Genomic DNA, 23,407 nt, shown 5'->3' on the forward strand with positions numbered 1-23,407 from the left:
AAGTCATGCAGCTAAAGCATTACAAAGATAAGAATTCATTCTTTTATCTTCTCTTTGTAATATCAAAAGATGTTTTGCTTAGTTTATTGTGTCAAACATTTAATAAGATTAATCATTTTCTGACCTTGGAAATTCAAACACTTCAGTACATTGGAAAAAATGATCAGGCTTATAAATGGAAAAGATTTACATTGTTTGTGGTGTCCAAGAAGATATAGATCTGTGCAGCAACAAATACCCAAGCTATTTCTCATCATTATGAATAGTAAACTGTTGGCTTTAGAGGGTCAGAAAAAGGTGAGTGTTGACTTATTAAATCCTGTTCCACTGTTAAAAAAAAGTAATCAAGAATTAACTAAGTAATAATCCTGCCTAAACTAGTAAAAAAAAAGAAAAACGCTACAGATGTTGGAACAAAAGCATTGTATATATTCCCCTTTCCCTCTTCTTATTTTTTTACTTATTTTAATAACTCTGTAGGTTTATTTCAAAAGGCCTAGAAACAGAATTACAGATTTTTGGAGTTTCTCTCTGAAGACTTCAGAAAAATCTGTCAAGTATCTAAAAATTGTCAAAGAACGTCAATGGCAACAAAATAATACATGAATGAAGAGCCTGAACGATAGAACTGGCAGTATTTACAAACTGACTGCCTCATTTGGGTTTCTGCAGTAATATTTGGACACAAAAATAGAAGTGTCCTATTTCAGAGAAGTGCCAAACATCCCTCAATGCAATGGAGATGAGATGTGTGAGCGCTCAAACTACTTACCCATTAACCATGAACTTGAGTCTTTAATCTTAGATGCACAGACATGGTGGGTTTTTCTGTTTATTTATTTTTTTACAGTCACATTATTTAGCTAAATACTATTAGAAAGCAGGTATTAAATGCAAATTTAACCTGGAGAAATAAAAATCTTTTTGATTCTTTGAATCCTTTTGAAAGTCAGAGGCTCTCCTGAAACTTAAATTACTGATTTTATGATCCTATGTGATTACACTAAGTCTTTTTTTCAGAAATTATAACTAGTTTTACACTTCGATACTAGTAAAGTAACCAGCCTGTGTCTGCAAAACCTCAGACAGATCCCCAAAAATACAAAAGAACCTGTGCATGCCCCTTTTTAAAGGTTTCACCCGTAGTCTGTATCCCATAGGAACAGAGTCAGAGCTACTTTGCAATCAGCTGTCAAGAACTATTCACACGACTTTGTCTGAAATTAATTTCTTGGTACAGGGTCAGCTCAAAAACATGCACAGAATATTGGTTTTGTCCCACTGACTGACAGCAAATCTAACTTTTCACAGACTTTAAAAACCTTTTTGAAAATTAACATCTCTCACCTTTCTATGGAGTTTAAGCACCAATTCTTGGATGTGGGCACTCTTTTTGAGCGTACTTCTTACAAGGAGAATCTTCACTACACATACAGTGTGATGGACAGTTTCTAGCCTGTGAAATGGGGGAAAATATTTCGACAAAGCACAACCAAAAAATCTGTTGCCTTATCAGTGTCACGTGACTCACTGAGACACTTCGGTTGTGAGAGCCCACAATACCCAGTCTGTATTCTGAATAAAGAGTAACTAAAGCCAACAGTAAGTAAAGGGATAAGGAGTATCAGAGGGCTTTCAAGAAACCATTTTAGGTTGGAGGCTGCTGGGATTTGAGAGGTATGAGCCTCTGTCATGCTAATTGTTATATCCTCTTACTACAGTGCATAAAAGAGGGTCGTCTTCTGCAAGCACTTTGCTTGCACTGTGATCTCTGACCTCAGCTGTCACTAAGGAAGGTGCATGATTTGCAGACACAAAGAAAATATTTCACCTGTGGTTGGAGCAATAACAATTTTTTTTTTCATTTTATTTTCAGGGTTTAAAATCAATAAATATACCAAACTTGAGCCTTCAAGACTCCTCTGCTTTTTAAAAATTAAAGGAACTTTCAGCTAGGAAAAGGTAGGTTTAGAAAACTGACTTTCCTTTCTAATAAATAATTAAAAGTAAGCCAAAATACCCTGATGTTTTTCAGATTTTATTTCAAACTGCAGTAATTTGGAAGGCAACGTGCCTAAAAATGTATTGGCAGATTTGGGTGGATTAATGATAACCTATCCTGTTAGAGCAAGAAGTAATATTTTCTAAATACTGAGTGAAGTTCTTTCTATTTGTCTCTGGTAACTGAATTTTCAGGTGTTAATACTGATGCCAACTCTTCCTCCGTAATGTGAGGACACCCTCCTCCTATTTTTAAAAAGCTAAAGTTGGAGTTTCAGGAGTAGAAACTTTAGAAAACAGCAAGTTAGGAGACCTCAATGAAATCCTGGGAATTGGCAACACCATAGACTTTGATTTAAAAGAGCCTTCTATTTATGAATGTAATGAAATTCTCAAGAAGGATGTAGCTGAAAGTTCTGTATCTTTTTGTCTAGTGTCTGGTAAAGAATAAGAAAATATTTTTATATATAGGATTTGATTGGGTGTGTTGATAGATTATGTTGTTGCAGGTTTATGCAAGTATATGTAGATTGTATAATTTTGTGTTTTAACTATACTGTATATCTACTAACATATGTATTTTTACGTAGTGAGTAATACTGCAGCATATGTTCATGTTTTAAGACTTTGGAGACAGTTCAACTGAAAAGGAAATGGGATTTTATATCTCCTGGTTGTTTATTTTGACCTTTACATGTACTTCTGCAAATTTTGGGGGATAAAATTAAAGTTAGATGGGCAGTAGCAGTTGTCTGAGTCATGAACACTGCCTGAAAGTTAAAAGCAGCCAGTGTCTTGTTTCCATATCTTAGAGTGATTAGGTTTTAGTTTCTTGCATAATATTTTTAAAGCCAATTATCATCTGCAGTATGTTTTAAGGTTGGCTGGACGTGGTTAACCTGGCGTGCACGCATCCCTGCATTCTCCTTGGCTGCAGAGCAAGCTGCTGGAGCTACTCCTGGGGCAGGACCCCACACAGCCTTACAAGCATCACCTTCTCAGAATCATAAGGACTGCATACAACATCCCACTGCTGCCGAAGTCAGACCACATCCTCATGAAATAGGCCTCGTGTCTGATGTATTACTTACATGGAAATGCTGACCAGGAAGACTGTGTTTTTATTAGCCCCTCCAGTAATTTACATTTAGTTGCCTAGCATAAGGCCTAATTAGAGAAAACTTTGCAGTGCTTAGCTGCCTGCTGGGTTAAACCACAACAATATTCTGAGTGCAACACCTATCTACACTTTGATGTGGTAATGCTATAACATGAAGGAAAGCACTGCGATCGTAGTGGGGTAGCACAATCCCAAGCTGCAGCAAATAAGAACAAACCCAAATGCAGTAGCCACAGAAACAGAGGAAGAAAACCAGCTTACCTTTGGAAGACCTCCACTAAGGAGGGATGTCCAGCAAGAAAGTCTCCAGCAAGAAAGCTTCCACCACTGCCAACCCTTAAATGAGGTCTGGGAAGGGGTGGATCCTGGCTCCACCCCTTCCTCTAACTCAGGTACATTGCATGCACCTGAATGCCTCTGGGGTGGCCCTGTCTTGCCACCAGGTGTTCCATCAGTGTTTCAGACTGTGACTTAATATTTCCACTACAGATGTGTACAAGAAATTCATGTAGAAATAGTATCCTAATTATGTAGTGAAGGCCTAGAACTTTTTCCAGTTCAACTGTCATGGGTAGGGGACAATACATTTTAAAGTTTTTCAGCAATCCTGAACACATCAAATTATAGACAAAACCTTTTACAACTATTTCTGATCTGAACTGATTCTTCAGCTTCATGACTGAAGAAGTTTGCCATCCCTGGCTTATCAAGAGAACCAGCATCACAAGTCAAATGGGGTATGACACTGGTTAGCCTCTTTTCCTGGGAATTTTTATAGCAGTGATTGAAAGAATTTCCTTGAGAATAAAGAAAGCTGGTTACTAAAAGGCAGACTAAGGGCTTTGGTTAAAACCAAGGCAACCTATATCCCTTTTAAGAACACCTGAATCTTGCATTTCCACCAATGGTGAGTTCCACTGTCAGGATGTCTTTGTTTTAGGACAGAGGAAGAAGATGCTTTCTGTGATCAACATTGCTGCTGCCACCAACCTCCATTTTCTTTTCTCCAACACCTCAAAACTTGTAGTTGGAGAAGTAAATATTTCCAAGACGCCTTGGGCCAGACAGGGAAGTCCACTAGCAATATTGTTTTTCCTTGCTGTTTTTCTAACAATCCATAATATCCCCCATCATGTTCCCTTAACTTCGTTCTAATTTTCTTCTCTTTTAGCCCTCCTTTTTTTTTTTTTTTGACTGAATGTAATTTACATGTGCACATACTCCTAATGATACAATGCAGCATGGTCATAGTTAAAATGAGATAAATGGAGGTGTATAATACCGATAAAAATGCAGACATTCCTTTAACTTACTTCAGTATTCAGTATGTGAGTTGATTGGCATTCAGTGTTACAGTCAGTCAGGCTGTACTGGTTTCCATTGGCAGAGCAAACATCTGCTATTGTTATCTAATTCAGACTTTGGACAGTCGTTCTAGCACATAAATCATTTTTGATTAATTTTTTACTTCAGCTTTCATTTTTAATTAATGTCACCACATATTTTACAAGAAAGACAATGGCCTTCAGGAAAAGTCGAAACCTAGTGAAAAACTTAGTTATTGATCTTGTTAAACAAATTTATATAAATGTTCAAATCTAATCAGTGCGACTTTTATATTTCCTGTTCTGATCATTAATGACATTGCTAATACTCTCCAGACAGCAGAAGCAATAATTAAAATCACTTTCTTGATTTGATAGCATAAAGGGGATGTAGTGGAAAATGTCTGAGATAGCAAAATGGAAAATGCATTAATCACAAGAAAACAGAATACTTACTGTTCCCTCGCTGTGCAGATCAAACTATTTAATCTTTTGCTACATATTGGAAGGGAAGGAGGAGCTGCAATAGAGATTAATCAATTAATTACTGCCCATGTTCCTATCTGACATGAGTATTGCTATCTGACTTGGATTTATACAGCTGAGTCCCCTCGAGTAATTGAGAGTGACAGCACCTAGGGGGCTGCTCTCTGCCTTTTTTGACACACATTTGGAGCTGCAGTTTAATATGTGCATCAACATTCTTGCTTTTGGCCAGTAATATTCTGTATTGGTATCACCTTGTGGTAGGATTAAGAGTCCTCCTTAAGTTAGTGTACCTCTCTGGCTGTTTCACCCAGTTTTGTAAGACCTTCCTACTTAACACTGATGTGATTGGTAGTGAAGAAATTACTGACAGGGAAGAATGTAACCAGGTCTACGCTACCAGTGTTTTCCACCACGTAATAGTAACGGGAGTGATTGACTGATATACATGTGTCTGCAAAAACCCTACCACAACTGTATTTATCACAGAGAATCTGCATTTCAGCTGCCAGTGATTACATTGTTCAGAGTGAGTAGGAAGATACTGTCTCTGAGAAAACAGTTTTGCTACTACAGGAAATGTTGGTCTTGTATCATATGGTCATAAGCACCTAGACCTGGCTTGGAAGCAAAGAAAGTAGATGAGAAGTTAACAAGTAGTTGTTGTGACAGACTGGGAAAAAAAAAATAATGAGGTGAATAACTAATTGAACTAATGCTTATTTCAGATGTTTTTTTTTTCCAAATATCATCCATGACTTAAAACTGCTCGACACTTATAAGCATCATTTTTTTCTTTTGTTGAAAGCTACTGCTTTATGATCTGAAAGCTGTGCAGCTTGTTCGTTGCCAAAATATAGAAAACAACAAACTGAGATTAAAAAAGGCCAAAGCAGACTGATTTTCTTTTGATGTTATGCTCAAAATGGAGCTGCACGATGGGATGTTAGCCCTGAAAACAAATCCACTATTCAGAAAAATCAACAGGACTTTCAATGTTGGTTAATTCTTCCCTTTTTTGAACTAAAGGGGATTCCATTTATACATTTCAGTACTGAATATCATGAAAGAATGCAATGTGTTTACTCCCTATGCTACTGTGGGAACTACAATTTAAGTAGTATAAGCCAAGAGAAACTCACTTCAGTAGAGACCATCTGTAAGAATCATACAGTCATTTTGGAAGAGACCCCTAAGATCACCTGGTCTAACTGACAGCCTGTCCCCATCCTTCCTACTGCACGTCCCTCAGTGCCACATCTGCACATTTCTTGAATATCTCCAGGGACGGTGACTCCACCACCTCCCTGGGCAGCCCATTCCAGCACCTGACCAAAAGAGGTACTAAAAGAGAACTTCCTAAATACATACCCTTTGAAGAGGTTTGCCTTTGCAGGGCCCTGGTGCTCAGGAGCTCTCTCTGCAGGCCAGGCCCCTCGGGTTTTGCCCTGCACCAAGGTGGGATGTCTTCTCCCAGCCTCTGATGGGCTATCCAGAACTGCTCTTTGAGAGCACAACCATCCTCTCCTCACCTTTGTTGCTGTCGGATGAAAAGCTTCACAGGCTGCTTTAAGCAGAAATATTGACCTATTACAGTTATCATTATTTTGTTGTCCACACATCTGTTGTTTTATCTGCTGTAGGTTGCATGAAGGCAACACCTGGGTCATGACAGATCTCCAGTCTTCACCTCTCCACGCCCAGCCCCTTCCTTAATGCAGTCTGGATTGGTTTCTGTTTCCAGGGCAACCACAAATTTCTTTGTCATTCCTTCAGATTTGTCATCTAGGTGCACACTTCTTTCAAGATCTGCTCAGGAGATGACTTGAGACCTAGTAAGTCTCCAGTGCTGTCTGTGAATGTGTTGGCATATACCTCAAACAGGCTGTAGGGAAAGACAGCAGCAATTAGATGGAGCATCTCATTCCAAGGTTAGGAGGAGGCCCAGGAATGGCAGAATGACTACATGAAGCTCTCAGGCTTCAGTGGCTCTCAGCTGAGCAGTAATGGGGTCACTGTATAGCTATGGACAGGAGTTGTTATGTGTGCCTGAATGGTGACTGAGAAAAAAAAACAACAGCAACAACAAAAACAAAGAAAAAACAAAACCAACGTAGAATCATAGAATCATAGAATTGTTTGAGTTGGAAGGGACTCGTAAAGGTCACCTAGTCCAATTCCCCTGCAATGAAAACCTTCCCAAATCTGTAAGCCATCACTGAGAACTTTAGGACTACCAGAGAAAGGAGGGATAAAGCTTTCCTATGGCAGCATCCACTTACAGGCAATGCAAAAGTACCTTGAGTTTGTCAGCACACCTGAGCACCAATTCACTATGATACTTGCCGCTAAGAAAGCAGCATCAGCAATGGGGTAAGCACAGGGTGGAAATGACCCTGATGATGTCTCTGCAGAGTCAGTATTTACTTAAATGCTGTTCTAACACTGTCCTCATAACACACTTTGAAGGACAAGAGAAGATAGATAGCACTGAACTAACAATATTATACACAGTATTTTGAGACATCAAATGCATCACTAAAGCTTTCAGATGTATGCAGCATTTCAGACCTGTCTTTACCTCCTTGTCTGCCCTCTCACATGTAGTTGGTTCTTACTGATTTGGCCTGAAATATATGATGCACTTATCCTCAGAGCTGAATTGACAGTAATAGAGAAATGAACAGTTTCTCTCCTTAGGACCAGCATGAAGTATGTGTTTTCTCATGCCTGAGTGTACAACAGATACTACCACGAGTACTTGGGATAACAATCAGACATATCTGGGAAAGTAATTCTGTACTGCTGAGGTACATGAAGTCTTTCACAAAGGAAGAACGGGGAAAGAGAAGAGAGGAAAAAAAAAAAAAAGATTCCTAAATGTTAGCATTAGTGATGTGCAGCCCAGTCCTGCGCTGGGCTACAGCCTCCATACATGAGCTCCCCACATGTTCCCTCCATAGAAGTAAGCTTTAGCAGATGCGTAACTAAGAAACAACATCAACATTCAACGCTAATACCAAAGCTCATAATAAATTGCTTTGGAACTGAAGTAATTCGGAATGCTATTAGAAAACAGGCAAGGTTTGCTTGCCTCTGCAGGACGTGGCAGAAGCAGCAGAGCTGTGCGTGAGCTCCCAGCAGACTGACTGCGACAATGGCTGCAATTAGCGGGCAGGGCGCTGCAGGTGACACCGCATTGTAATGCTGCGTGGGAGGATGCTCCCACCGCTCTAACAGTTGCCTGTAGAAATTGAAAGCAATTAAGAGTCTAACGCTTAGGAAAGCTAAATGACAAGGTCAAAGATCACTATAGACCTCGTTTTTTGTTTTTCTTTTTTTTTTCAGAAAAATATCTTTTTCTAACTAGTCACCTAGCACTGGGACTTTGAACTGTTTGCTTCCATGGTAAGCTGCCTTTCTAAGGAGAGCTTCTGTTAGGAGGACAAAGTGGTAGAAGAGCAGGAGAAGAACAGGGGGCTGTCAGAGCAGCTCAGGAGGCCGTGGTGCTCCTGCACCTGGTGGCAGCTGGAGCAGGTGGGGTGAGTGCTGCTTTGGGAGCCTCCTTTGGAAGCACTCACGGTGCTTGAAGCACTGCCTTGGGTGATCTCAGGCAACTTCAGAGGCAAATTTGCTTTAAAAGGATTAAGGATGTTAACTAATGGAATTATCCCTTTTCACACTGACGGTCTTGGATCCAGGCTCTTCTCAACCAAAAGCATCACTGTGCAAGCGGTCGTCTTGCTCAGTGGTGGATTTTGGTGTGACACTCACTTTCCCAGCAACCTCATTCTTAGTGCAGTGGCTGTGCTCCCCAGGCTATGAGGGTCAGTGGTGCAAAGGGAGCAAGAATCTGCAAGACTGTTTTATCGTTTTATTGTCACCAAGAACTTTGCTTCTCACAGATCTGGGATTCACCCGTCTGACTTTCTGACAGGCTTCCAACTCCTGAAACATTTGAGAAAGGTTTTATTATTAACTTTTATTCCTTTAATGAGTTCCTTTAATAAGTTGCTCCTCAATAAATTGGCATGCCTTCCTGAGGTTTAACATTTAACTTGTCAGAATTTATGTGCCTCTCCTTTTTTGGACATGATTTGTCGCTTCTGAAATCATTTTCCCTATGTCTGCCTTTCCTCTGCCTCCTGAGCTCTCTTCAAGCCTTCATGCAGGCGGTCACGTTGACAGCAGACACAGACTCTGTGCTGTCGTTAAGCACATCTCCTGATTGCAGGCATTTCACTCTTTTTTCAGTGCTCCTTTCACTTTCTACCTACTTTCACCGTAGTACGTAATACCCAGATATTGGATTAGGGGGCGTTTCTCATTTCCCATGACAACACTGAATTTCAACGCTATGTGGTCATTGCAGATACTGGAGTGTATCTTGCCAGTGGTTACACCTTCAGCATGGCTCTGTGCACTGCTCAAGGCCTAAATTGGGAGTGGCTGCTCCTGCCATGAGAGATCAGACAAGCATTTCCAAACAGCAGACACGCAGTTTGTGTCTGAAAGTTGTGTGGACAAGGGGGAACTGTCTTCACTTAGCTCAGTACAAAATGGTGCCCATACTTTGGCTGCAGCCTGGGATGGATGCAGCCTTACTGTCAGATGGGTGGCTTCTGTGAAGGTGGATTCTCCTCAGCCTCCTGTCCCCATGTGCAGCTTTGGTTCTGGAGAAACAAAGCTCACCTCACTGCTTTGAGTAGTTTAAACACCCAGGGAGCACTGCCAGCCTGGTATGGTGGCAAATAAGGCTAATCCCCATGTGACGTGAGCATCCCTAAATGAAAAGGCCCCTCTGCTTGTGCTGAGGTTCTGCCATTCTCCATCACTCTAGTGCCAACAAGCAGCATCTTCACGAGACAGCTTCTCCTCCTCACCCCAACTGAAAATTGTTCCCATTTTATATGTCATTCAGAAAATTGAAAAACAGCCAAACTTTTTTTTTTTTTTAACTGTTGGTGATAAAAATCTGTTCCAGGTTGGGATTTCATGTGCCAAGTTTCAGCATAGAGTGAGCTTTTATGGTTGAGTTATAAACCCCCTAAAATATGGTTTTATAATGGAAATGCTGACACAACCTTTATACGCACCCGGCCATAATTTTAAATGATGTAAAATACCTTATATAGAAAGCCAAGATAAGTGAATTCTTGCTATAAAGAGCAACTAGGAGATGAAAAGTATACCTTTTAGCTAAGTATTTTCATTTTTTTGTTTTAATTTTGACAAGAGAACAAACCATACATCTAGAAGAGTATTTTTTTAAAGTCATACTTTATGTTTGTAGAAGACTAAATTATGTTTTTAATCTTTCTAGCAACCTAAAGTAATTCTTCTAGGAAGTTTGCTATTTCCCAAGGCAAAAGCAGGTTTATGTCTGCTTCTGATAAATAGGCATTTTCAAAGGAATTTTATTAAAAATCAGGAAGATATTACAGCAAACGTAAAGTAACATTTTCAAATACTAGATACAGCGCTCAGAGGAAAGTGTGTTAGAAGTAACAGACTGGATATAATTGAAACTGACCTCATAAAATCTACAATATATTTTTGTGATGCCGCTTTTCCAGGTCACTTCAGGATAAGCCAGTGTCTGGGAAGTAACAGTACCCAGCACAGATCACTCAGATTAATTCAGCCATAGCATCCAAAACTTGGGGTTTTTATTTTACAGCTATGTGCATTACCAAACTTCCTTCAGCTGGAAAATCAACCTGGTAAAGAAATAATAAATTAGAAAAGGATACTCCTGCGATTTTCTGTTCTATGTTTTTGAAATCAGATTTTTTCAGTACTGTATTTTATTTTAATATTTTGGTCTGCACGTTTTTTCTCTTTACATTCAGAGGTAGGAAAGGGAAATGGGTGTTTTCTCAGCTTTCAGCAACTTGTGATGCATAGATTAAAATTTCACATAGTGAATTCCCTTGTACTGTATGTAATGTCTCTGTTTTGGGGCTGTTCAAGATCATACTGAGAAAATGTTTATTTTCACTTAAGAATGATGCATTTATACATATGTAAATATAATGTTTTAATAGCAAGTTATAAATTGATTTAGCGCATCACATTTGGACATAAGTAACATTTTCAAGGCTTCACATTTTCATCTCAGTTGTGAAAAACTGATTGTTCTCAGCTTTCTGACATAGGAGTTTCTGCCATCAGCTTGGTGGAATTACATGTCCTCTGCACAGCAGACAAAGAGGTTGAACTACTGATCAAGCCACCAGTTTTTTGTTTGACAGGAGATGAACAGAGCAGTTTACGCTATGACTCCCCAAGTGTCTCTGCCAAAATTAAAAGGGAATTTTAAACTCAAAGCAGCTGAACATTTGGTTGCTTGGTACCTCAAGCCGGTTCTCCCCAACTGTAATGATTTAGACCACTGTAAAAACCTGGACAACCTTTACAGAGGAGGAAATGGGGGCACAGAGAGGTGATATCACTTGCCTCAGACTGCACAGGAAGTCTGCAGTGGGGCCAAGAACAGGTCTGAGGTACTTGACTTCTGTGCCTAGACTTCTGTGTCTCGACCACAACGCCTGTTTTTATTTCCTCTCAATTAATGCAATGAGCAATGTGACTGCTGTAAGAGCTAACAGAGAAAGTGTTGCGCTATGCTAAGAAGCTACTTGATCTCTGGATCTTGCAGTCTGGAGATCAAATATCTCTCCACAAATGTTCAGCAACTCTTCATAAAGTGAAGTGAAGGCTGCAAATGTTGACTCCAGCCATGATTGTTTTTTTTTTTTTTTTAAAGAAGAAGATACTTAAAAGAAAATATTTATTCAAATTAAAACAAAATATTTTCTTCCTTACATGAAGTTCCATTTCTTTGTTTTTGAAGAAAACAGATGCTAATGCAGGAAGAACTATCTTTTTTCTGGTTTCAGTAAACATTCTTAAATGCTAATTTATTTTCTTTCTGATTTTGAGTTAGTCATAACTCACCATCTTCACAACAAACAAGGGCTCCTATCTAACTGAATGCTACAGGCATAGCAGCGCCATGGTTGCAGTTTGGGGATGCAACTGCAAGGGGCATTGGTGGAGAAATGACTTTGAAGAAGTCTAAGTTGGAGTGAAATCCGAAGGCTGTTGGATCTACTTTTGGACAATTCTGTGTGAGGCAGGAAAGCCAACTATAACTTTTTATTCCACTGAAGAAGAAGAGAGCTGGCAGGTTGCTGCTCATGAAACGTCTGGGTGTGAAGTGAGATTTACTGTCAAACTGTTTATGAAGAGTCCCAAGATAATGAGCGACTCCGAAGGACAGGAGAAACTACTTTGTAAACTGCGCCCCTTAGAAATAATCCAGGTTCATAAGAAAACCAAAGTGTTTGCATATACTTTGAGATTCTAAAAAAATGTACAGTTGGATGACAGTATGTATGCAGGGAAGCCTTATCCAAAAAAGTTACAGAAAATGATGAATCTATTAAATGAGAAAAGCTCTGGGCTGTGTGATAACGGTGCAGGTTTTACAGAAGGCAGACTATAGATATTTCTGACAAATCTAGATTATTTTTCTACCGATGAACATGCCTTCATTTGTTGAAGCAGTGGACCAGAGAATTATAGCTACCTGTTAAACACAGTCCCACGCTTTGCTCTGCTGAGGCTGTGTGCTCCACTGAAGCCAGCAGTGATGAACATGCTGTTGCATTGGCAAGATACTAAAACTGCGTAATTCTTCAGTTTACAAGAGAAATTTGTCTTTATCTATCATTCACAGAAGCTAAGGAGAAAGAGTTTAACTGAAACCATTACCTTCTGTTCTAACTCATATGCAGTATTTCAGTTTATTCTGGGGTCGGTACAGACCCCTTCTCAGTGAAGTAGCAGAAGTATGTGTCAGAGTGAGTGTGGTGAAAAGAGGAAGAAAAAGTCTTTATCTTGCATTTCTGTATTTCCTCACTTTTCATGACACAACATGATGACTTGTACAGCAGGTGATAGAATCAACCTCAGAAGGAGCTGAGATTTGTTGCCATCTATCCTGGAAATGCAAGAAGATGCAAGCTCTAAATACGATCATAGTGTTTGTTCATTTTATTTATATTTCTTATGGGGTTGATTTATTTATTTATTTATTTATTTGGCCGAGGCTTTTTGTCAGTCCTGAAGACCTCAATTCTGAATGAACTATGGTGAGAGCAGTCAGGAATGAAAACCTGTAGAGCCTCATCCTCCATTGTTTACTCCATTTGTCAGTCAGAAGAGAAGCAGATTTAGGGATATTAAAGATCTATATGCAGTGCAATCAATCTCTTGCCAACTGTATTTCAGCCTCCTTGTGACCAGAAAAATGGCATATTTTCTATGTCGCTTTTAGAGAACCATGAGGGATTTGTATCTGTTTTTCTCTATTGGCTAATTTATCCTTAAAATCAATAAGGATCATAAATACATTTTTATAGAATAATGAAAGAAAGATATTAGGATAAAATAAACATTTTGCAGTCTTTGGTGCTGCTCAGAAGACAGTTAGGATTTGGGCAGATTCTTGGATGCTGCCGATTTTGTTCCAGGACTGCTAGAAATGAAAAGTGTTCAGCACCTCCTGAGAACAGACTTGATCCTGAAGTCACTATTTATGCAACACTCCTATTCCAATCTGTGGGAGTTTTGCATGAGTTAAGTGTCAGTCACTTTGACATTTAGCCCAGCTGGTAGAATGATATACCACAAGTATCTGGTGCATTTTCATCTGAATTTCCTTTCCCATACAGTATTCTCTCTCTTGCTTTGCTACCCATCCTCTAGCTATTCTGTGAATGCTAAAGGCTCCATGTGGATGCTGAAGGTACCAGGTAGTATGTCTGGTTAATAAAGCAGCCTTACAGAGAGTTTTCCTGCAATAACGGAAAGGTGAGCAATGTCAGGGATGGAGAGGAAATGAGCTCGAAGAGGAGGTAGGAATTTCTGAATGTAGCTTTACCACTAAAGCTCATGTGAGTACATCCCACCGTGGCATGATGCAGGGGCTGGGACAGCAATGTTTACTGTTGCATCTGACTCAGAGGAGCATACAGATTCTACTGCAATACCCATGAGAAACTGTGTCAGTAGCAATAGCTAAAAGCTGAAGGAAGTCTTTGTTGGTAAATGTTGCTTAATAAGTCCATACAAATTTCTATGGTAAAGTGGTCATTTAGCTGGTTTGAAATATCTTGGGGTTTTTTTTTTGACTCCACAGATCCCATGGTATTGCATCATACTGGTGGAATTACATACAATATACCTCGTAGAAAACCTGACAATACTTAAAGTAAAATTTGTGTTCAGCAAATGCTGTCTTCTGATTTTCTTAAAACCATAACCACTGGAAAATTCACATAGAACAATAAACACTGAGAAATAACTAAAAACATTTCAATTTTTTCTTTCCCAGCTAATATTTCCAGGTTCTTTCCCTTTCTACAATCTCGCTGACTGGCCCATTTCCTTGCTTCTAGTTTCTTGCACTGATTTCCCCTCTCAATCTTAACATTTTCTGTCTTTTTTGTCTCTGTTCTATATGTATTTTCTTTGGCTTCAGCTTAATGTAGCACTCAAGAATATGCTTGTCTTGGAACATACAAGCAGTCCTATTTCTCTATGGTGGGATTGCTTACACACCCAAGTACTTTGTTTAGCCAGGTTTTTGTTTCCACAAAACTATTTTATTTAATAATCTATCTGTCTAAAAAGGTGTGGTAATTTTCATCCAAATTACATCATCATCACATTTCCTGTACTGAAGAGGGAGGATTAGCATGGGAGAAGCTTACCGTGCACTAAATTTTTTAGTGCCAAAACCTTGCAATTATTGTTTAATTCTAGCCTGTTCATTAGTTCTGCCACATTTCTTACTGGGAAATTTGTGTATAGGCACTTTAGAAAAAGGAGAAAAAGAGGAAATGAGCTTTCAGGTGACCTGGAGAATTTTTCAGGAGCCTAGCAATGCCATCTTTTGTCATTTCCAACACCTTCTGTGTTTGAAACATCTGTTAAGAGCTGGCAGACATCACAAGAGATCCAAGGGTGACCCATTCCATAAAATGCCTTGCTGGGCATTTCAAATAGCTCTAAACAGATATACTTGGGCATTTACATTCCAACCCCGGGTCCATGTTTTAGCTCTCTGAGATTATTTTTTTGTAGTAGAGATAATGCTCAGTTGGAGAAAATATTTAGCATCCTTAATCATTAGGATCACAAAATGTTAGCAAGCCTCTGACAAAAGCATAAAAATGGTCACAAAACTAAAGGCATGTAAGCATAACAGTAATAAGCATCCCTTTGTTGTAGATTTGCCTGAACAGTTGTTTGGGCACAATTTCACAATGTTTCACCCCAAATCACAGAGTGAACATTTTAAATTTCTGAGTCACATCTTGACTACAAGCTTTTGTTTAACGCACTGAAACACTCTGCTCAAGGGTATCAAAATATGAGGATCTAACCCCCATAAAGTGTGTTCATCATCTTGTATTTGTGTATGATTTAATACAGCCTTTAAAGACCTACAATCTTCTTGGTTTGCAGGAGTTATGCATGATATGAAGGCTGCCTTGGGACTCTACATCAATCTATTCATCAGCAGACTCCAGTGCATTTTGGTGCTCAAGCTGAGTATGTCTCTTGCACAGCAGGGCTACAAGATACACGAATTTATACTCTAGGATCAGATGTCATGGCAAAAATGTTGATGTGAAAACCCTGATAGTCAGCATGGTAAACCTGAAAAAATCTTTCCCCCCTAAAAAAAAAACAACAATATATTTGATTTAATTGTCTTTACTTTGTTACTATAAATAAAGTAAAATATCCTGTGACTAAATTTAAGAAAGAAAAAAAAGGCAACCTTCCATCCCTTAAGCAATTTATTAGTAAAATTAGATACTTCAAACAGACCTACGTTAAAAGATGAAAGCTTGTTAAATAGAAGGTTATCTGAAGTGCTGTACTAGAACTGATAGTTGCACGGAGCCCACCAGAAAAATTAATGTATGAGAATTCAGAAGATAAATGAGAAAGCGTGCTATTTAAAAACTTCTTCCTTCTCAGGCACTTTCAGGAGCACTATCTATTAGTATTCCAGTATTTAAAAGGATGAAATACAGTGATCAGATTGCATAATCTTATTGGTTAAACAAGTCTTCAAATGCTACAAGAAGTGAGAAATAAAAGCAACTGCTGCAGTATGTCACCTGTATCAAACCTCCTTTCTTCCATCTTTCCTTTCTGTGTCTTTTCCATCCATCCATCTTATAAAACTGTACAACTGCACCCTTGTATAAGACTCACTTTACGTATATCATAGAATCATTTGAATTGGAAGGGACTCTTAAAGGCCATCTAGTTCAACTTCCCTGCAATGAACAGGGACACCTACAGGTAGATGAAATTGCTCAGAGCCCTGTCCAGCCTGACCTTGGATGTCACCAAGGGTGGGGCATCCACCACCTCTTGGGGCAACCTGTTCCAGTGCCTCAACGCCCTTATTGTAAAAAACCCCTTCCTTATATCCAATCTAAATCTCCCTCTTTTAGTTTGAAACCATTTCTCCTTGTCTCATATATCTTGTCACCAAAAAGACAAATCACAAAAGATTTAACACTTGTGTTTTAAAATAACTATGTGGTAGAGAACTAAAAGGGGTAGCCAATTTCTGCTGCCTCACAAAAACCTCACAGGCTGCCCTTCTCTGTCCCGCTTCATGCACCCAAGCAGGATGATAATCTGCCAGGTGGAAAAGAGAGTGCCATCCAGAATATGTATCTGTACCGTCTGTTCAGGCCTCTTCAGAAGAGAACTCCTGCTGATACACTGCAATTATATTTTAAACAAAGATATTCTGCAGACCACAAATTCCTGTAAATCTCCATTATAATTCACACAAACGAAATAGAGATGGAGGGTTATACAGATGGCTAGGTACTGCAACGACTTTCTTCAGCATATAAACATTCTCATACTGTTTGAGAAGACCAATTAGGAGCTGAAGTCTCATTTTAAGATGCAACTTTTCTCCCCTACCACTTAAACTCTATTAAATATAAATACTTTATTCTCATTAGTGGCTGAAGAAAGGCTTTATTTTCCAATAAAACGACTCAGAAGTCATGAAATTTCAAAATTATGTAGTGTTCTTATCTCTAGTAGATATTGCTTTTTTTTTTTTTAACTTTTCCAGAAAACTATCCTTGAAAGAACTCCGAGCCATAAGTGGAGGAATGCATTTAATACTCTGATACTCATCACTCATGTGGTTCTCCATTCTTGTTTACAGGATAATAACCAGTGATCTACCACGCAGCATGGAAGTTCTACTGTGAGTCAGTTTCCCCAAGTCAAAGCTGTTGGATGACTGATGCCCTGACTAATTAAACAAGTAGCCAAGGTTCATAATTCTTGGACAAATCCTGTCCCACCCAGAAGGCTACCCTGCCCCACCCATTGTGAGCAAGGTGAGTAGATAGGATCAGCAAAATATGCAGCTCTGAAGTATAGGAGTATTTTTGGCTCAAACTGAAATTAATTCAGTGGATCTGCACATCATGGCAACTCATTTGCCCCCAAAAATGCAAACTAATTGAAATATGAATTTCACTTAAAGACCTATGGAAAGCTTCCTTCCCTTCCTTAGATCAGGAATTCAACACACATATCATGCATGCGTTTCTCTTTCTTCTTCTTCTTCTCCACATCTTCAGGCACAGTAAACAGTAAAGGTTAACAGCTCTGTCTACTTGTCATGGTTGTGGGGAACCACTCACCATCAGGAAGAGTCCACAGAACTGAGCACTTGACCACAGTAGGTTTAAACAATTCCTAAAAAAAGTGAGCTTCAAACTTAATACAAAAATGTGCCAGAAAGTACAATTTACATCCTGAGGGGAAGAGAGAGTTGAAATGAAACCGATTTAGATTATTTAGGGATTTATTCTGACCTCTATTGACTAAATTTATAAGGTTTCTGCCTTTTTGCTTCCACAGCTACTGCAGAGTTCCTCCTTGCAAAATATACTCAAGCTATCCAGAATTCTGTCCTTTACATTCATAATCTACATGATAAAACATAAATTCGTTTTGAAGTGCCACCATAACTCAGAGGCACTACAGTTTAAAACATTGAAATACCATGTTGAAGATTTTTAAGCCTAAATTTGGATTTTAACCATCTCAGGCTCAGTGTTCCCACTTAGACATATCAGGAAAGAGCCCTGTCTTCAGTTATTGGAAATGCTAATTTTTTTGTGAGTTTCAGAAAACAAGCACAAAAGATTATTAGATGGATAAGAAAGCATAGGGAGGACACTGGATGCATGTGTATTCCATTAAATCAGGAATGGAGGAGAGCTCAACATTTAATGGGTAAAGTAGTAGGAATACTTGTAGGAAACAAATTTTCCATCACCTGGAACTAGAAGAGGAAACCTGTTCAAACCATGGAGCACAATCTCCTAGCTGCATTCAGTTTTAACATGGATGACCTGGGAATCGATCTGACATGCCCAATATAGGACAGGGAAATACTTTTCTGCTCAAATTCTCTTCGTTACCAATGTGAACAACTGAATGATGCTCCCCTGGAAACCAGAACACAACAAAACAAAAACTTCAGAGCAGTCTGTATGAGCATCTTTCTGCATTTTAAAAACTTTGCTAGAACTTTCTCATTGAAATAATCTGAAAAGTGTGTAAAACACAATAGAAGAAAATGGAGAAAATACTTTCAGTTTCTCATGATGTAACAACTTCCTCATGTGCTTGTCATTGCTCTTATTGTTAGCTACGCATGGCAGCTCCTCTCTTTCTTTTAGTCATATTTGTGTCAGCTCCAGATGACAGCATTCCAGCCTTAATGGTAAATCATAAATAGCTTTTCATTCTTCATTGCAAAAATGTAATCATTATTAACTGCACTGGCATTCATGTGAATGTAATAAGCATTTTTTTGTAAGAATCTTATGATAATTTTATATTGCATGAATTTCAGTTGGTATAGAACTATGGTGACAGCTTTGAGAGAATAGATATTAAAGGTTACTTCTATTGTCTTAGATAATGTTCTGAGTCTTAAATGAAAATTGAGGACTTAATCCTACACAAGCAGAATTTGTGTCAAAATAACTAGATCTCCCTTCAATTGTAAGTGGAATCAAGTTCTTTGCCATAATTAATCAAAAAGTTTTCTTAGTGAAAGTTAAGTTTGCTTCAAGGAATCCTTGATAGGATGTTAGAATCATCAAAAGTTCATTGACTACCCCGGAAGAGCACACAACTAAATACATAATGAGAACTTACCTCATTTTTCCATACTTAATAGTGTTGGTAGTGAGGACTGTCCATTTTCATGAGATTAAAGTCATGAAGAGCTTTGGAGACAGTGTACAGGGTTTTTGTTGCTACCACCCCTAAAATGTGGGATGTCCTAGGTAATCTTTGTTGTATGTAAGTAAAATTATGTCCACATTCATTCCCTTTTCTTTTTTTTTTTTTCTTTCTTTTAAGAAAGCTCTTTGATGTGAGGAAATGGAGAGAAGGAAATAACATTTGTTTGAGAAAGTGAGAGCAAATGGCAATGTCAGGATGATGCCTACCCACTTTGACTCTTCTGAAGGATGCAGAAGCCCCTATGAAGGCACACATCTGATTTTTCAGGGCTACTGAAGGATTGTTCAATGGGCTGTAACAAGAAAACAATTGCCAGTGCCAGTAACAGTAATGACCTAGCTGGAAACTTCATGAGGAACTCTGCTTTACTCAGTCTTGAGATAACAGAGACATGCCACCTGCATGCACTACCTCCTTGCATTCTGCCACCATGTCACCAATCCCTGACGGTATCATTCAGCTCTCTCTGACTTCAAATATAGTTCTTTGTGATAGCAACATCCAAATCGCTTGAGAAACACCTGAGAGTCTTCTGTGGTTTAACATAGTATCAGGACTTGTTTAAGTGCTAATAAACATGGGTGTAAACACATCGCAAGAGTCTCTTCCAGAACCCTTTCTGTGCACTGGTGAAACTTCCTGCCATCTGCTGGAAGCTTGCCTATCCTTTAGAGATAGCTGTGAGCAGGGGGAAGGTACCAGACTAAGGGTGTACAGGGCAGTGAACCAATGGAATCTCACAGCCAATATTGGGCTGCCTGCCGTCAGCCACCAGAGGTGACATTCACTCTACAAGAAAAAATTATTAATGCTAACACCATCCTGACTTTCTTCAGGATCTCATGGACAGAAATTTAGAGGTTTATTTCAAACATTCAGCTTGGGTAATCGCAAATCTTACTTTTTAATTCCAGAGGTCTTGGGAACAGTGCCAGAGCTGAGCTAAAGGGGATATCATTCATTATCAGTAGTCTAACCTATGCTGAGAGACAGAGTCCTCCAGCACCAGCATGTCCAAATTTCAGAGCATGGTTCCTCCATAACTCAAGAAGTATGAGTTTCTTTTGTGAAAAATTAAAGCACAGTCTGTGGTGTTATATGAACAAAAATTTTAAATTGTGGTACTTTCGCCATCCACATTTGATTTGTTGAGTTGCAATCAGGTGTGGTTCATGAAAAGCATATAAACTATGGAGGTGCTTCCACCAGCCATCAGTACAAAGAAATCACCAGTGTTTATCAATTTTTATGCTATATTTTAAGATGTCATGCTATCATTACCTGGATCTGTAATGTATCCAAATCTCTTTTGGGGAAAAAAAAAAAAAAAAAAAAAAAAAGCCAGTAGTTCTATCTTAGGCATTCCAATACTTTGCTCTTTAAGGATATATGTGTAGACAGTGAATAGATCCAACTGCCGTGAGAAAAGAATAGATGCATGCCCTGCCCTGGCCCATTACCCTCTTATTCATTTCAATACACTGCTTGATTTGTAACTATCACTCCTTGCTCAGCTATTTATTTTATGGTAGCTCATTGCAATTCCTGTCATTGCTTCCTCCTTATTTTTCCATTTTACCTGATGCAGCTTGGCATGTTTGATAAGCGTAAGTGGGCCCAACTCAGTCTTGGCATCTTCAAGCACAGTGCAACTGACATCAGTCAGAGCCACTAATAACAGGATGGACTTGGCACCATGGATGCACTGCAGGTATCATTGCAAACCGATGACTTCATTTCTGCCTTTATCTGTTTCACCCACCATCAAGGCCTCAAAACCCAAACGTGAAATTGTGCTTAGTTTCAAGAAACATGAGAATTTTCTTCAGTGTTTTCTACCTGTCTCTACTGCCACTCTAGCTTCAGATTTCCATTTCTCTTGGTGTTTTCTGCTCTCATCATGGGACTATGTTTATTCCCATCCTCTATGGTCTCAGCATCAGGACTCGAGAAGATGAGGCAGTTTGAGCTGTGCTGTATTATTTATCTCACCTATTTTCCCTTCAGCAAGAAATGACTCTGAACTCTTCCTCCTTCCACTCTCCCCCAAATTTCTCCTCTTCTTTCCTCAGTATTAAGAGTCAGCAGAAGTAGAAATCCTAGGTATTCAAGTGGTGGCAGAGATTTATTTTTTTTATTTGTTTTAATTTTGCATTACATATGTATGTCTATCTCTGGTAAAAGTAAGTTGTTTTTCTAAATGAAAGGATGCCCAATATGTTTATCTGTTAATTTTGAATTCACAAGAAAAAATGGAACAAAATGCTACAACTGTTGCCATCATCTAGAAGGAATAAAAATTTCAGACTCTGGTCCCAGCTTTATGCATTTGAAATGCAGATTTCAGTATTTCAGTGCTAGCTGTTTTATAGGAAATACATAGGTAAAGCTTCTTGAAAGAAATGAGGTACATCTATTTGCTTAATCTCAGAAGAGAGGAAAAATGATTGTAATGCTTCTGTTTTCAGAGTAGTGGATCGATCTTGCTTTATTTTAAGAATCTTTAAATATTGGATTTATCAGGGTCATCGCATAAAAAGTGGGAGATTGCCGGGTGTGATTTCCTCTCTTCTCTACAATCTACTCTGCAGCATCCAGGAGAATAAGTTATGTGAAATAATTAAATTACAGCAATAAATGTTAGGCATCTAACATTGCTTTGTGAAATTAAAGCATAAAAGCAGGCACAGGAAGGGTAGAAAACATAGAGAAAAATCTGCAGATTTTACAAGAGGTGTGGACAGAGAAGGGAGAACAAGGAAATTGTACAGACTTTTATCACAACTACTTATGACTTTTTCTGGGGGTTGTATTTCTTTGTAGTCTTCCTCTACCCTCTTGACTCTCCCTATAAAGCATTTTATGAGACATGTTAAGTATTTTATGTAAAAAATAAGTTGTATCACATTGCACTGTAGGTCAAGGCAGGAAGGACACATTGCCTGAATAGCTTGTTAATCTCTTTCATCTTTCTCATGCTGTCATTAATGCTTATCTGTTCCCATAGCTATTGCAAAGTCATCTGTTTTCTCCAGTGGCATAGTGCAATAATAAAATCTTTGATTTGACATACAAGTTGTTTGTGATGCTGGTTTTATTCATGTTCATTTCGAGATCAGATTTGTGCTTTCTTGGTTTTATCATGCTCTCTAGATTCTATTGTCTGGGAATGCAGGAGTTTAACTTCACATTTCTGTCATCTTGTGTGAGAGTGGTTTGATGTTGATGCATATGTCGCAAGAGCACTTTTTTCAATCTTACTGATAAAGATCCTATGAATGTGTTTCTTTGTGGGGTTTTTTACCCCAGTGATTATCTAATAGTCTGTCTCTTGTGTGTAAAATCTGTTTAGCATTTCCCTGCTTGTTTTATGCGGAAAGGGGAACACATAATGAGCTTCCATGTCCTGCTTTGATGGCAGAAGAGACCTTACCTAATTCAGAGTCTTTGACCAGCTCTGTCAGCTTTCTGAGCCTGCACAGGGAATGTATTTTGTCTGTGACAGTAAAAGGTTTATCCAAACATGATTTAAGGCAAACAAAATGACCTAGGTTATTAGCAGCCGCCCTTGTTTACATAACTCTCAAATCTCTCTCGTTTCAGGATGTCTAAAATTCCTGTTTCAGGAAAAAACATGTATTTTATTGCTTTTGAAAAATGTTTCTAATATTGTTTATTATATATAAATGAGAAGCAGAATGTATTTAAGTGAATTACCTTAAGGAAAAAGGAAAATAATACTACAGCTCTCTATGTATCCTTGGGACTTTTTTCATTTCTTCTGAGCCCTCGTGAGACATTACATTTTGTGTTGGGGCATCAACAAATCAAGAAATATGATCTGCATCTCATCTATTCCTGCTCAGTTATTTCTCAGCAGTTATTCCTCAACCATTCAGGACTGTTTGTGGTGCATGTGTATGTTTACCAATACACATGTAACTGGAGAAGTCCCAGTGAACTGGAGGGTGAGGAGATAAATGCTGAGCACACCTCTGCTGAAAGAGCTGGAAATGGCCAGCTGACAGGGAACACTAAAACCTCTTCTTCCAATTGTCATTGCCAGGGAGTCCAAAGAGAA

At 38.7% G+C, this 23,407-nt stretch overlaps 1 long non-coding RNA gene across 1 annotated transcript; it reads left to right on the plus strand.

Annotated features, from left to right (window-relative positions):
• The first annotated feature begins 1,592 nt into the window (after positions 1 to 1,592).
• LOC112532360 lies at positions 1,593 to 22,401 on the plus strand. Its single transcript, XR_006939114.1, has 4 exons — positions 1,593 to 1,677; positions 1,877 to 1,962; positions 17,219 to 17,396; positions 19,444 to 22,401. It is a non-coding gene; the product is annotated as an uncharacterized LOC112532360 (long non-coding RNA).
• Positions 22,402 to 23,407: the final 1,006 nt, after the last annotated feature.

This window comes from Gallus gallus, chromosome 4 (genome assembly GCF_016699485.2).
Source record: "Gallus gallus isolate bGalGal1 chromosome 4, bGalGal1.mat.broiler.GRCg7b, whole genome shotgun sequence".
Taxonomy (NCBI): Eukaryota; Metazoa; Chordata; class Aves; order Galliformes; family Phasianidae; genus Gallus; species Gallus gallus.